Raw genomic sequence first — 12,738 nt, 5'->3', positions numbered from 1 at the left:
CTCTGTCTGAGCAAGCAGCCAAGCTGTTAAATGCTTTAACCTGCTGTGTCCAAGTCAAAAGTTAAATAATGTGTGAATCAATATGGAAGGAAAACAAAAGGCAGCAAGGGAGCACTGGAGAGAGCCCCTCTTACAACAAGATAATTGCTACATTATGAGAAACAAATTATATGCTTCTCCTCTCCAGGACTGTGTCTGTGACATCTTGACAGGTACATCTGAAGTTAATTATGTGCCTCTTGTTGAATTTTGCTCTGCTCCTGGAGCTGGATCCTGCAAACATGAGTTCCAGAGCATCTTGCCCTGGCAGCCAGTGCTTACTTTTCAGAGGTTCAGAGTGGGTTTGAACAGGTCAGTTGCCTTTCCATGAGCCATCACAGCTACAAAAATGCCTTTGCCAAAAGATTGGGATTTCCCAACCAGCCATGCATGGCGAGGTGGATGCTGGAGTTGTGGACCTGCCTTTCACCCATGCCCAGAAAGGAAAATACATGACTCCTGCCAAACAGGAAAGCAGTGTATTAGTCTTTCTACTTACGTAGTGCAGTTGCCACAGCTTTTCTTCCTGCGGCTTGTTTACTGCTCCTTCATGTTGGAAAGCTTTTGCTCAGACAATGCATTCTCCTTTGCATAGAGATGCTGGTTTAACACTGCACATTTCCACTCTTGCTAAATGTACTTCACTGCATCTCAAGTCTAGCACTCCCTACTTCTGCATATACTCCATAGGCTCACCCATCCCACCTTTATTCATGTAATGAAGTGTCATGGGTGACTAAGAGTTATTTTTAAGTGCTAGTAGTTGAGGCAATGTTGTAAATGAAAGGGTTCTCAGTTCCTTCTGAACATGGACTCTTTTCACCTGCATCAGCAATCAGATGTCTTTGGTTTGTAGAGTTTCTTGAGGAGCAGTTCATCTATTTTGTCTCCACACTGCATGTCAGAGAAAATGTGTGTCAATGTCCCTCTTTCTAAGTTGACTTCAAGATAAGCTGGACAATGACTAGTTCAAACCCAAGGGGACATGATGATGACTGTGTTAGGTCAGATGTCTCTTACCACATGTGTGGTGCGCTCACTAAGGATGCTAATTTAGTGTCCCCTTTGTTATAATATTGGTTTTATTGTGGTTCATGTTCAAAGACATGAGGAATTTGATGAGTGGAGGAGTGATGCGGGTTTTCCTTCCAACTCTTTCCCCAGACCTGAATTTGCCATGTTGCATTTCAGTTTCTTAAAGGTTGGGAGCAAAGAGAAGGAAGCTGTATGTGCACGGTGCAAAAGGCACAATGCCTCTTTCACCTGCACATAATACATGGCTGACCCAGCAAAAAGGGTTTGTCTGCATTGTTGACCAGGAGAGCACCAAAAGATGAGCTTGAGACCATTCTGATGGTCCACATTGCTCACTCCCTTGCCACATACCCAGCCTGAAGTGAGTTTACTCAAGAGTCCTCATGGGCAGTCATGTCAGTCTGATCCTGTTTTGGCCTTGCTGGTCCCATGCAGCATATCTGAAGAGGCTTCACACCCTCAAACATAGGTTTCCTGCTAGAAAACACCACTCCAGTGGTCTGCAGCACACCTCACATATTATTGCAGACAGTTTAACTTGACCAAAACACACAAAAAAGTTCGATTGCCTTAGGGCCAGAGGGGCAATATCCGAGCTGGGAGAAGCCATGTGCTCTCTAGGGGGGTGTTGCATCCCAGGTTTGGGTTCACATTATGGGTTTTTCCTTTGTTAGTTTTCCAGTTCTCTGTACCCTCGTGCATCCCCCGGGTTTTCCCCTACTCCTGTGGTTTCCGTGCCCGTCTTCCCGTTCTCATGGTCCCACTCACCCCAAAGTCTCGTGTCCGCCCCTGTCGTGTTCCCATTGGTCGCTGTAGTACATGTCATCACCGCGATGTCTGTACCCATTGGGCGGGAGGGCTCCCCATCCGCCCTGTCCCTTCCCTATATCACCCCACTCCTCGGCATGCTCGAGGCCATTTGCGTCCGTGCGAAGCTGGGAGCGGTTGCAGCCTTTCCATCACAGCTCTCGCAGCCAATAAAGCATCCAGCCGCCACGCGGACGGATTTGGATGAATTCCCTGCCTCTTTGTTTCTTCCCTTGTGCCGACGGCAAAGCGCGGCCAACAGCCCACCCCGGAGTGCGACAGCAAAAGCGCCCGGAAACTGCGGCGAGCCCCGGCCCTGACGAAAAGCTGAGAAGCCCAAGCCGGGCATTCGGGAGCTGATCGGGGCAGACAAAGTAAAGAGCAGCCGCGGGGGGGTGTGCTCAAGACAGGGACAGCCCTGAGCATTGTGGATACTGGTCCATACCCCTTAGTCTCAGGGTCAGGGACACTCACTAGACTTTGTTATTTGGCAGTTATGAACTCAACTGCTGAGAGCTTCTGTATCTCTTTACATGGCCTTCAGCCATACCCCAACATTAACTACAGCTCTTTGGTGAAGGTGCCTGGCTGTATCCACACCACTAGGCACAGAGTGAAAAAACACAGAGTGAAAAAGTGCTGATGACTTCCAATCCACAGTTTAGAGAGCTTTTTTTTTTTTTTTTTTTTTTTTAATTAGCTATATACAGTCCTGTGGCCCAGTCTTGGTCAGCATATGATAGGTGCTCACCTGGAGCACATCTCTGGTTTGGGTTTGTTGTGAACTGAAACATGAATACAGATGCAGACGCCTCCCTTAGAGAAATGAGATGGTGAAGACCACGAAAAGCTCTGCCCCACAAGCCCAAGTTCTTTGACTTTTGTTTCTACTTTGAAGTTCAAATAATTAAAACTTGAAAGCAAACTTCATCCTAAAGCTTCCCAGAAGCAGCTTCACCATTGCAGCCGTAGTGAGGCCCCAAGCTGTTTGCCTGGGATGTGTTACCTTCCCCTGCTCCTTTGCTGACACTCACAAGAGCCTCATCTCCATCTGAAATACTAAGTCCAGATGTTCTTTGTTTGCCCAGAGTTTTGCTTTTTTGTTTGCAACTTTCAAATAATGACATTACTATTCCCCTGGTCATCTTCATTGATACAAATCATACAATCATGATGGTTTGGGTTGGAAGGGACCTTAAAGGTCATCCAGTTCCACACTCTGCCATGGACAAGGCACCTTCCACTAGACCAGGTTTCTCCAAGACATGTCCAGCCTGGCCTGGAACAGTTTCAGGGATGGGGTAGTTACAGCTTCCCTGGGCAATCTGTGCCAGGGCCTCAACACCCTCATGACTAAGAATTTCTGTGCAATATCCCATCTAACCCTTCCCTTTGGCAGTGGGAAGCCATTGCCCCTTGTCCTGTCCCCCCAGGCCCTTGTAATTAGCCTCTCTCTGTCTTGCAGGCTCCCTTCAGTTACTGGAAGGTCACAATTACATATCCCTGAAGACTTCCCTTCTCCAGGGTGGACACTCCCAACTCTCCCAGCCTGTCTCCAGAGAAGAGGTGCTCCAGCTCTCAGAGCATCTCTGTGGCCTCCTCTGGACTCTCTCCAGCAGCTCCATGGCCTACTGATGCTGGGGACCCCAGAGCTGGAGGCAGCTCTGCAGGTGGGGTCTCACTTGAACAGAGAAGAGGGGCAGAATCCACCACCCCCACTCACCCACCCCGTCTGCGCAAGATGTGGGATCAGCTAAGGATGTTTGAATGAATGTCTCTTATATCTTCTTTTCTGAGGCTAAGTTTTGGTGAGTACCTTCAGCTATTACTTAAAGGTATGTTATTGTTTTACTGTGATGAGTATGACAGATTTTATGCTGTTTGTTAATCAAATCATAAGATATTGAGAAACCTATGCTGTCTGTTAATCAGATGACAAAACATTAAGCAATTTTCTGAAACTTGCAAACGCTATTTTCAACAATTTTATGCAATTGGGTAACCAAACCACAAGTGCTACTTTTAACCGCAAACATTTGTAATATCAGCAAGCCTAATACGGACATAGGACATACCCAGAAGATTGTATAAGATAAGCTGCAATGTGCATGAGCCAGAAGAAGGTCACCCACCGGGCATGCTGAGGAAGACCTCTGCCTTCATCCCCTTGAACACCAGGAGGCAGAAAACGAACCCCTAGCAACAGGAGAACACATGCACAGAGTACAAGAAGAAATGACACGTAATCAGGAAAAAGAATTGTATAAAAGACCTGAGTCAAAAAGGGAAGTTGCGTGCCGTTGGCAGAGCAGGAGACTCCCCGGCTGCCCAGCGCTGTTTTGCTTACTTGCCACTTGCTTAATAAATTACTTGATTGATTTGTACCTAAATTGGGCTAAATTGTTGGTCATTTCAATCCATAACAATGAGCACTTTCTGGCTTTCTAACTTGACTGAAAAGCTCCCACAAAGAAAACAATCAATTAGGAATAAATAAGTATTGCCACACACCCCAAAACAAACTTATGATGTGGATAGCCTTAAGACTTCTAAGTAATAACCACATGTATTTTTTTTCAAATTTTTTTTTTTTTGGCATGTGTTCCTGGAACACCAGGGTTCAGTGGTGGGGTTAAGAACTAACTAAACAAGACCTGTAAGTCATGGTTAGGAGATTGCTAACATTTTTAAGGCTCTTCGAGAGAGTACCAAACAAATTAGTTTGAAATTAAGTTGAAGATACTTTATCAACATTTTTTTCCCACCAGAGGCAAAAATATATCACACAAGACTCTTGACCTTTTATTGTTCACTGATAGAAAGGTGGGGAACTCATTTGATCTTCACTTCTCTGAGTAGACCTGCCTCTAGTCTACCATACACTTTAAATATTAGTCCTAAAAAGATTCCAGGTACGGATCTAGATACTGGAGGGATTTCAGAAATGCTTTTGTACTGCATGCCAAAATGCTAAGAGCAGGGAGAGATTGTGTCATCAGTTTTCAGTCAAGCCCCTCTGTGCCTCTTTTTCTAAGTTGCCAAAAAAGTTACACATAAAATCATGAGCAAAGATTTTCCATACAGCTTAAAAAATGGGATTTCTCTTCACAATGGCTAAAGGCGGTTTAGGGTGTTCTGATGAAGGACCTGGTCTTGCCTGGCTTCATATGACAGTGGCAAGAGGAGGAGTATTTTTTTACTTGGCTTAGCTTGCACATTTGCTCTGGTTCGCACCAAATTTGATCATCATATTTTACAATTCCACTCCAAGCAGGAAATCTATACTATGGATCAGTGACTGCCTTAATTTTTATTGACAAATCATGATCTTTATTGGTGGAATTATGAGCTAGCTGGATCTTACTGTCTTTGTGTAATGAGGCCAATATATTGCTACCAGCGTGGTGTTTTAAATTTAATGTAACAAAGAACAAAGATAGCTTTCTTCATGCTCTCCTTCCTCCCCCTCTCCCTTTCCCTCTCCCTTTCTCTTTTCTTCTTTTTTTTCCTTCTCTTTTTTTTCCCACACGCTTGTTCTTTTTCCTTCCTTTCTTCCTTTTCTGTTTTGCTTTTTCCAAAACAGAGATCCAAATTTCCAGAATTCTCCTGAAGTGCTGGTGATTATGCTACGCTGAAATGGGAAAGGCTTATTCCAAACCCCTGCAGAGCAGTGGTTTGGTAGGGACCGCACTGTCCGTTACCTTCAGAGGAAGGAGAGCCAACTGAATTAGTCATCCACTTCCTTGAATGCTGGAGAAGGGTGAAGGAAATAAAATCTTTTGTGGGCAAGTTTTCATGGTTAGGGTTGGATGGGACTAGCCCGCACCTGAAACACGGCAGCTTCCAACCAAAATGCCAGTTCTGACCTCTGCTCCAGGGTTCCCAATTGCCTTTTGGAGCATCTTCTCTCCCTCCACTGACTATGGAATTTCTAAACCATCTTAGACAATTCTTCTAAGTGCTTTAAATGATCTGGTGTGAATAACCACTGTTCCTTTATCTCCACCCAGTTTCTGTTGGAATCTAAACAGGAAAGTCAAAGAGAAGAATATGGACATGAGGTGAAATCATGTGCCTTGCAACAAATTATTTAGCAGTGATAAGCTCCAGTAAGATTTTGTGTTTCACTTCCAAAAAGTTTAAAACAAACAAAAAATCAAATAAATAAACAAACAAACCACCACCCTTTTGATTATTTTTTAGGTTTTTTTTTTTCAGGATGGGAGTGATCACAATGATTTGCAAAGGATGAGAAGGATCAGGCCCATGATACTGCCAGAGGTGGTGCTACAGCCAGAGGAGCACATCTGGCTTCTCAGATCCTGGAATGGGTTGGCAGCATGAGCAGCAGGAGCCACGCTTTATCTGTACACAGTGCAGTGTTACAGCGGTGTCACCACGGCACATTAAACATTGTGTCCTGTGATACCAGTTTAACTGTCTCCATGCAGACTAAAGCCTTGCTTTAATATTACTTGCATTTAATCTTCATTTCGTAATATTTATTTAATTCCTTCTTGTTAAGAACCCCAGAGGAAGGATAGGCAAGTCTAACCTCTCCTGGACTGCAGTTCTAAGCTATTTATCTGTCATGTCAGCATATTTTATTAATATTGTTTTCCTGTACACAGGAAAACAGTACAGAACAGTTGGTGGAATACATCATGAGTCACTTACCATCTGCTGTGTAACTGTGTTGTAAAGTGTCTTTCTTCCATAGATTATTGCTTTGATAGATTAGAGTTTTGTACAGTCATGATACCTCATCCCATAAATTTTAAGCTCTCAGGAGGATATTCATGGCTAAAGTATCTGATCATTGCAAAAGTCTTTAATGGCCTCTCACTGTGTCCCCACAGGCTAGGGAAGTACTATTATACTTGCTTTCCAGATGAGAACATGTGTCCAGGTTTTGTGCTGCATTGCTTTAATGAAGTGTGCTTTCTCCTTCTCTTCCCCCCCTTCTGTCCCAAGCAAACGGGAGTGATAAGCAGGTCTAGGAGGGAACATCCTTTTTTCCAGACCGAATTGGGGATGGATCTGGGATGGGATGCTTTCCTAGGAGTCCCTTATAGCATCCTAGACACTGAGCCATCTGTTGTGTTCTTTGGAACCTGAACATGTCTACACCATCACCTTTTACACTCAGAGCTGCATGAGTGCCATGGGTGACCTACAGACCACTGAAGAGAAGCAGCAGCATCTATGAAAGAAAAGCTCACCGGCTGCCATCAGAATCCACCTCACGCTGATTTAGCTGTATTTAAAGCTGTGTGCTTAAGTATAAACAATTATGTTGAGATAAAAAAATTAGATACAGGGAGGCACCACATCAGAAAGGATTTATTTCCAGGCTAAAGAAGGTATCTAAACAAGGTGGGCTGAACTGGAACTATGCTTACTCCATCCCACCATAACTGCAAGACAGTGTCACTCCCTTTCATCAGGCCTTTTCTCTTCAGCATTTCAGAAATGGGGAATATGTGGGCAGCTGATACACCAGCAGTTCCCATTCTGCCTTCCTTGATGCAGTGTGTCTTCATGGTAGATATTTTTCCCCCCAAGTAAATCTATGTCCATGAGTCAGCTGTGTCTGTGCTGTGCTCAGGATCTACATCATGAGTCCTATGAAGAGCAGGTGGGGAGGCTCCATCTGGATAAAAAGAGGCTACTGGGGGAACTTCTCACTCTCTACAACTCCCTGTAAAGAAGGTGGAGCCAGCTGGGGACTCTGCTACCAGGGAACAAGAAATAGAAAAGAAGAAACAGCCTCAAGTTGTGCCAGGGGAGATTTGAATTGGATAAGAGGGAAAACTTCTTTCCCAGAAGGGCTCTGAAGTCCTGACACAGGCTGCCCAGGGCAGTGGTAGAGTTCCCACCCCTGAAGGGATTTAAAAGCGGTGTAGATGTGGCATTTGGGGACATGAGTTAGTGGCAGTGCTGATTGGATTGGCTGTTTAATGGTTGGATTCAACATTCCTAAAGTTCTTTTCCGGTCTAAATTACTCTCTGATTCTACTGAGTTCTCACCTTAGTTTCTCCTGAAGAGACAACTGAAAGACATTCTGATCTGGAGCCCCTGATTGGATGAGTTTGGCCCCAGATTTTCTGGAGACCAGTGGTTTCTTGTGGGCTGCAGTTGCTGTCAGATCCAAAGCCAACCTGAACTTAAGTGATCTTTCTGGGAAAACCCAATTTCTCTGGAGTGGGGCTTAGGAAACAAGGACTGATCAAAGACCTGATTCAGTAACATATAGAATAAGGGGTTCAAGATACTTTAGAGTGACAAATATCTGGTAAAACTTAATGAATGTGGGGTTTAAAATGAATATATACATTAAATGCACTAAGAAATTTAGTGTGAAGAGGAAGAGATCAAGCATGAGATACCCATGCGGATGTGGAATAAAGATGTCAATAAAAGGAATAAGGGATATCAGCCTCTAGCCCAAGAGAAGCTGAGGAGACCATGGCAGCTGGGATGTAGTATTGCCCAGCTGGATTTTCCCTGCATTTTGGCTCCCAGATACCCCAAATCAAAGTGGGCCACCCCTTCTTGCTGCCCCTAAGGACTCATCTCCCACACCTTGGCATGCCCAACACCCCAAAGCAGTACCGAACATCTGAAAGCAGTTCAGCATCCTCAGGGTTAAATCAGATTTAGTATCTAAGACCTGGCAGCTGAATTTTATCCCAGCATGAGTTTTTATCATCAAATTATAGACCCAATGAAAAGAAAAACCACCACCCCTACCCCCATCCTGCCAAAGAAATCCAGTCTGAGGTTTATAATGGAAATCATGACCGAGTCATGATTGTAGTAGCTGAAACAGCATCACTGTAACACAGTTGTAAACTGGTACTGTCCTCTGAGGGAAAAGGGAAAGGGAAAGGGAAAGGGAAAGGGAAAGGGAAAGGGAAAGGGAAAGGGAAAAGGAAAGGGAAAGGGAAAAGGAAAGGGAAAGGGAAAAGGAAAGGGAAAGGGAAAGGGAAAGGGAAAGGGAAGGGGAAAGGGAAAGGGAAAGGGAAAGGGAAAGGGAAAGGGAAAGGGAAAGGGAAAGGGAAAGGGAAAGGGAAAGGGAAAGGGAAAGGGGAGGCAAGGCGAGGAGCACTTGCTATGCCCAAAAGGCCAGAGGAGGTGTGTTCAGTGACTGGATGGGAAAAGGGCTACTTGCCAAGATGAGCTTTCAAAGATTAAATATTTGCTCTGGTGAAAACCGCATACACAGTGTCTCTGCAGCCTCATGCTAGGGAAGGTGAGATGCTGTACCAGCTCCTCTGCAGGGGGGCACCATGACTCTTTGCACCCTGAGATGGGAAAAATTAAGCACATCCATTTCCAGAATATAGAAAACTGTCTATATATGGAAAAACTCAAATTATATAGGGCAAAACAATGCTAGACTGCAATATTTTTTCATATTGTGGGTTTAATAAGGTGGAGTTAAACCTTTTCCAACAATTAGTAAGAAAAGAAGTAGTAAAGCTTCTGGATCTCATCTTTGTTATTATCTGGTCATAAAGGAAAGCAAAACATGTGAGACTTTCTTGCAAATCCCAGCTCCTGAACTGCCACTCTAGACCCTGGGTTTGCAATAAGTTTGGTCCATTGTCTCCATGACCTCTTAAAAAGACAAAGGAGAAATTATGTTTGGCTCCAGCAGAAAGTGAGAGCTGAGAATGACACAATAAAGCAAAAATGGTCACATTTTATTGCCTTACTCACCCATGGTTTCTTGAGTATGGTATAACTTATGGAAGCTTTGATTTATGCTGGTGCAAGTTTTATCTGCTGCTGTCTTGGCCAGTTCATTCTTAATACTGAGACCTATGGGCCTCTGCTGACTTTCTTGGTTAAATAAATTAAAAGAAATATAAACATTAATGGAAGTCACTTAATTTATGGCTAGATTGGAACATTGTATCTTACACCATGGGTCCAATCCAAACCCCGTTAATCTAAATATTACTGACATCCCTGAATCAGGCCCTATATTTGGGCTTTTCCTTCTCACTATGAAAGGAACAGTTAAAAATAAATTTAAATGAGATTTTATTATCCCTTAAAAGCCATCCTGCACAAAACTTTCAACCCTTGTCACCTCTGGGGTGGCAGAGCATTTGGGATGTTTTAGTGGCTGTTGTTTGAAGGCGAAAGATATCCCTCCCACAGCGATGCCTATCCCCTCCTTTTCCTCTCCATGCCAACCATCCCACCCTTTAAATATCTCCTCTTGAAGCATTTTGCAATGCATCACATGCCATTTGTGGCTAAACACATTTTCGGCTTTTCTGTATGATACAGAACCTAATTCCAGCTCTTCAGGCACTGTCTCAGATTATTTATTGCCAAAATTTTACTTTTTTGGCCTGGTTGAATGAAAGAAAGCTTTCTGCTGCTTTTATTTTTTATTATTTTGAATTTTGTTGATTATTGTTTATTTGGAGATGCTTTCTGCCACATTTATCTCTGCCAGCAGCAAAACTGCTGGCTTGTCATTCCACTGTCTGCCTTAATGTGCTCTGATATGCTCCTTCCCTGGCACACTTTCTCCAGTTTAAAAAAAAAAAAAAAAACACCAAACCACCAAAACAACTAAGAAAATGAAACAACAACCAAAGAACATTGCATGCACTTTTTGTGCTGAAGGAAAAAAGAGCAGAAGACAGAAGAACAGGGAAGTACAAGTTGTTTAAAAAGTGTAAAAATGTAGTTGTCCCATAGAGTATTAGGATGAGTCAGTAACTGAAGCTGTTATGTTTTCACATGGAAGTAGCAAGTTCTGCATTGTTCTTGTAGCAAACGTTTTACTGTTATCACAACTGTGGGAAGTATAAACAGAGCAGTGAGAAGGAGAAGCAGTTCCTCAGTGAATGTGAATTATTGTAGTTTATCAAGACTGTGGCTTTTCACAACTGATCACATCCTGTTGATATTAGTAAAACTTTTCCTCTGAGCCAATCAGGGACTAGATTCAGAAACTGAAAGACAAGAAGAAAGCATTGGGTTAGATCTCTGTTCTGGAGAGGAACAGGGAATATATCCCAAAATGGTTACAGCCTAGAGCCCTCAGTCTCAGTATGAATGCATCCTTTGGGATGACATCTAAACTTCTTGGGTTTATAGGCAGGGTGGTCCTTCCCAGCAGTAACTGTTAAAGCACATTCACACACATGCGCTAGATGTGGCTCTTTTGGATTAGACAGCTATACCAATCCAGCAGATTGGAATAATTCACAGATGCCTGATGTCCATGTTTAAGTGCTATTTACCAGCAGTTCAAAGAGGTGATTCTGCCCCTCTGCTTGGCTCTGATGAGACCCCACCTGCAGAGCTGCTTCCATATCTAGAGACCCCAACATCAGAAGGACTCAAAGCTGCTGGAGTGAGTCGAGAGGAGGCTATGAAGATGCTCTGAGGGCTGCAGCCCTTCTGTTCTGGAGACAGGCTGGGAGAGCTGGGGGTGTTCAGCCTGGAGAAGGCTCTGGGGATACCTCATTGTTGTCTTTTTGTACTTAAAGAGGGCTTATAAAGGATTTCAAGAGTGATTTTTAACATGGCAGATAGTGAGAGGAGAAAGAAAAACTCTTTTAAACTGAAAGAGGGTAGATTTAGATCAGATATTTTCAAGAAATTATTTATCTGAGGATGGTATGCTGTTTGGTTTTATCATTGAATTTAGTATAACAACCTTCACTTTCAGGGAAACAGCATGTTAGGCAGGTGGGGTGGGGTGTCCCCTGTAGGACTCATGTCCCAAGTCTCTGTGAACTGATGAAGCAGCATTATAACCCCAGCTAAGTTGTGCCAGTATGACCACTCCCGTCAGGCACATCCTCTAGAGACACCCAGACTTACACTTAACTCAGCTCACAGAAACTGGTGAGGACGAAGAATGGACATGGTATCAGAAGAGACAATTTTGTGCGCTGTCTTCAGGCTTTTGTGGCCACTCCACATTGCAGGTGAGCTTCCATGTTTATCAGCACTGGTAGCTGTGAGAATATGCCCAAGTAAGGTGGCTCAAACAAGACCCCATTTCTTTCCCCCATATTTCACCTTAATGAACTTCCTGTACTCATGCTGACAAGCACTTGACTCTGTGAACAACGTGACATATGGCTTTCAAATATGACTTGTATTTGGCTGAGGAGAAAACAAGCTTAATGAACATTTACCCAACAGAGTTCCTCACTTAAAATATCTTCATGAATATTTGTTCTGTAGATCCCAATTCACAATTAAGTAATTCACAATTAAGTGAATAAGTGATATGTAGCAGCCTTTGCTATTCAAGAGCGATGATACCAGGCAGCAAAAGGAACAAATGCCTGCCTAACCTTTTGTGCCAGCCTATAATTAATCCTTGAAATGGCTCTGAAGTAAAATTCAAGTAACTCAGTGCTGACTCAGGCCATGAATCCATATTATAACCTTAAAAGTGCTATACTTTGCTCACAATCTATTTCACAATGTTTTTTATGATCAACTGTCATGGTTTGACGTGGAAGTGAATTTTCTCAGGAAGCTGGTAGTCAAACCAATCAGTGGTTGGGTTAAGATATTGCCATTTGCACTGACCACTGAAGGGGGGGGACATGCCTCTGAGACCACAGGGGGTTAAAAGCAAGAACACCCAGGGGAACTTTCTCTTTGGTTCAGGTCATTGGAGAGTGCAGACTCTCCCCTGCCCAGCCACAGGCCGGGTGGGGGAGGGGAAGCCATGTGGCCTGGTCGAGGTAGGCCCAGGGGCTGAAGGACTGGAACCAAGCCAGCTCCTGCGGACGGGAGGGTGGAGAGAAACGGAGATGCCTTTGTTCCCACCTCAGAGGGAAAGAGACAGAGAGCCTGACGGC

Source organism: Anomalospiza imberbis, chromosome 2, assembly GCF_031753505.1.
Source record: "Anomalospiza imberbis isolate Cuckoo-Finch-1a 21T00152 chromosome 2, ASM3175350v1, whole genome shotgun sequence".
Classification (NCBI taxonomy): Eukaryota; Metazoa; Chordata; class Aves; order Passeriformes; family Viduidae; genus Anomalospiza; species Anomalospiza imberbis.
The sequence above is the reverse complement of the archived record's forward strand: the minus strand, read 5'-3'. Positions refer to the sequence as shown.